Genomic DNA, 4,017 nt, shown 5'->3' on the forward strand with positions numbered 1-4,017 from the left:
GCAACAGGTGTACAGGAACTAGCTCAGCAAGCTAGGAGGGTTGGCAGTAGTGGAGACAAGTTGCACAAACACTGAGTCCTGTGTCTGAACTAGCTAAATTGCCAGAGATGATTAAGAGGCTACTTTCTGAGTGGCCGGTGGGATGGGTGAAACTGATAAAGCTTGGGAGCATAGGCATGTCCAGAGTCAGAACTGGCTGCATGCACAGGAGAAAGGCACTTGCGCTTTAGTAAAGAAGAGGTAAGTGTGACAATGAAACAAGTGGAGAGCCATCCACTGTCTCCCTTGTTTGGAGTGATTATTTGGGTAAGGCTGGGTCTACATGGACAATTTTTAAAAACGCACGTAAACATTCCAATTGCGTTTATATGTGGTTTTATGCACTTTTCTTAGCATTTTAAAGCTTGCCTTTAAAATGCTGGAAAACGTCTATGCCGCGTTTTCCCACGTTTTTTTAACGTTTTCACGTGTTTTCCAGCGTTTTTCACGTTTTCACACGTTTTTATTGTGTTTTACAGCGTTTTTAACTAAATTGCATTTTAAGTGTTTAAAAATGCGGGAACTGCGGGAAAACGTCCAATTGAAATCAATGGAAGCCTTTACCCACGTTTTTGGGTGTTTTCCAGCGTTAACCCAGTGTTTTAATTTTTTAAACGTTCCAAGCAACGTTTAAGATAAATGTCATAAACGTGGAAATGTCCTGGTGTAGATTAATCTATTGTAATGCATGGGGATTTCAAACAAGGGCTTTAAAAGCCTCAGGTAAACGCTGGGGAAACCGTCCGTGTAGACTAAGCCTAAACTAGTAACATTATTAGCATTGAAACAAAAACAAGCAAAATAATTTTTGGACTTTTTAGGCGTAATTCTGCATGATAAATACAATAAACGTTTACCAATAAAATTCTAAAACCATGTTTTTATAACAAATAAAATCTATTGGATTCACATCATATTTGTGTTTCACAAGGTATATACATCTCCAAGTGGTCTCTCGGTTTTATTGCTGTTGTACGCATTTTACAGAACAGTGTCTGCTTCCTTAGGAACACAGAGATCTATTGTAACAATTAGTATCAACAAACCATTAATTACCACTTATTAAAATACATTTTCCAGAAAATCAAATAAACAGAAAAAACTCACCAGTAAACATGTCCCCAGTCTGTATGTGTAAATTAGTGGAGTAGTTCTTACATATTATAGTATGGAAGGCAAGCTATCCTGGTGTCACCAAGGCCTCTTTAGTAGGTATAAAGAGAACTTATCTTTCAGATCAGTCTGTGTCAGCTAATGTCTGAAAACTAAATACCAATACCAGTTAGTCAAGGTCTATAATTCTATTAATTTTATCCAAACCACCTTTGCACTAAAGTGAATATGCATAAAATACCCTCAAAGTACATAAAACAAACAAACAATTTCTGGAAATTTTTGCAAATGGCTACGGAGATAGTGTACCTTTATGCTTATAGTAGCACCAAAATTTGTAAAGTTTAAGAGCAAGTTTTGTACCAGTTCTTGATAATTTCAATTAACATTTAATAACTTTATAGTTACCCAAGAAGTTCTTGACAACCATGACATAGCTGTACCAGGCAGAAGCTTTAGTATCATTAATGTAACTTGTGAAATTTGAATCGTTTATTAGTATCCAAATCTGGGGTCCATCAAAGATTCCTCTTAATTTTTCAGTACTCAATCCAGGGAAGAATCTACAAATTTGATTGAAGCAATCACCGCCTTTGTTCAGAGCTATAACAAATTGCTTTAATAATCCCATAATACTTTATGTGTAGTGAAGGGAGAATAATTTTTTCTTTGTCAACCAGTGGCTCGTTAATGATGTCCGCTGCACCTTGTTTCATGTTTTCCCTTGGAGGCCATGTCACTTTTTTCCAGTGATTGTGCTTTTCTCTACTATCCCACGAGCAGATGAAACATGGGTACTTTGTGTATCCACTTGTGTTCATGATAGCAAAGCTTTTGTAAAACCATTTTGATATTTTCGTATTCTTCTTTTAAGTTTTGTTGATTGACCAATTGGAATTGATGCATAGCAGTTGCCAATTATGCAGTACAAGAGATTTCAAACTTCAAGTGGAACTGTCTATGAAAAGCTGCCAGTCTTCTGCTCAGTATTCTGGTACTCCCATGTGAGCTAGTAGTCCAGGGATGTAACAACAGTACACAAAGTCTCCATCTTCACTGAAATATGGTAGGAGTGTCACCTCTCTTGTCCGTTAAACCGTTATTTTAACTTCCAGTCTCAGACAGTTCTTTTCTTTTAGCCTGGATGCTAAAATTTAAGGCCATTTGTACTTGGACTGGCTTCGTTCTTAAAAGATTCTCTGGATCTACTGAAAGTAATTGAAAAATTAAACGTACCATTGGATTCATTATTAGTAGCGATAGACATTGAGGCCTCATGATAAAGGTCTCCAGGCGGTTTGGAACTTTCCTAATGGAAACAAGTCAGCCTTTGCAGAAACAAAATGAGTTTATTCTATGTTTTTGAAATACATTAAAATATACATTCTAAAAATTTTTATCTTTGATGATGAAATTTACCTCCAATGATGAAATGTATTGTGCCCCCAATTTTGCCACCCTGTATCTTCCTGGATGAGTCCTTGTTGCTATACCTGCTCCATGTATTACTTTGGCACAGACATATCAACAATGTACTGATTATCTGGAATGGTCCCCAAAATGTTCTTCAAAAAATGTATATAATCTTAAATTCAATATGCAGTACAGCTCTTCATCAATTTCCTTTTTGGAAATAGAAATTATGATTAATTCCAATTGGGCTTTATCATCTAAACAACATTGTGATCCTGCTGCTGGATATACAATCTCATCTGCAGCGAGCGCACACCCAAAACCTCTGAAAAACAGTATACTTTTCTCTCAATATTTGAGAATAAGAAGAAACTGTTCAATAGATTGTGACTTTGAAGTAGCTGTTAAGGATTTGCAGATAAGAATATTAGAAAGGGGATATAAAAAAAAACTACAGCTAAAAAAACATACTAAAGATTTAAAAAGTTAGCACATACACAAACTCTTTTTAGAAAGAAACAGGAAATAGGAGAACAAGCAGGGCTAGGAATTATAACAGGGCATCAGGAATTGCGAAAAATATGCAATCAATTTTGGTCTATATTGACATCAATCCCATATGGTTTCTCAGCAGAATACTATAAAATGCTTTAGCAGGAAATTACACCTTTATTGACCGAGGTGTACAATTCAATCCTACTTGATATGCTCCACTTCTGGCATTTATTGAGAGGCACACAACTTAAATACCGAAAGAGGACAAGGACTCCACTTTGGTAACATCCTATAGGCCCATTTCACTTCTCAATTGTGATTATAAAATACTGGCAAAATTGATGGCGAATTGATTACAAATATTCCTGCCTTCCTTATTAACCACCTACCAACTAGGTTTCATATGTGGAAGATATTCTACAGTAGGAGTCTGCACTGCAATAGCAATGACTGTAATAGCGAGTTCCCCAAAATTGATGTGCCTTGGCCTAGATGCAGAAAAGGCGTTTGACACAATAGAATGGCCTCTTTTGAATGCAATTTTGGCTAGGAGAGCGTTTTGACATATTTTTGCTTCCTTCATCTAATATATCTACAAGGAACCGGAGACGAGACTTCCTATCATTGGAAATTTTTCTTTGATGATTGGTATAGCGAGAGGCATGTATCAGGGATGTCCACTATCTCCCATTCTATTTAATTTGGCACTAGACCCTTTGCTGAGATTGTTAAAGATGTCGGCGGATTTTGAGGGGGATTTTGCTAGCAATCAGAAGGTCAAAATTACAGCTTTTGCAGATGATCTGATACTTTACATTTCCAAACCAAAGCGGAGCTTACCAGTGATCTTATCTCTAACTGAATACGGGTCAGTCTCAGGTTATTCTATTAACTGGGATAAATCAAAAGTGCTTTATCTGACATAATATGTCAGACCTAACTGGAGCCACCAATATT

This window comes from Pyxicephalus adspersus, chromosome 6, assembly GCF_032062135.1.
Source record: "Pyxicephalus adspersus chromosome 6, UCB_Pads_2.0, whole genome shotgun sequence".
Lineage (NCBI taxonomy): Eukaryota > Metazoa > Chordata > Amphibia > Anura > Pyxicephalidae > Pyxicephalus > Pyxicephalus adspersus.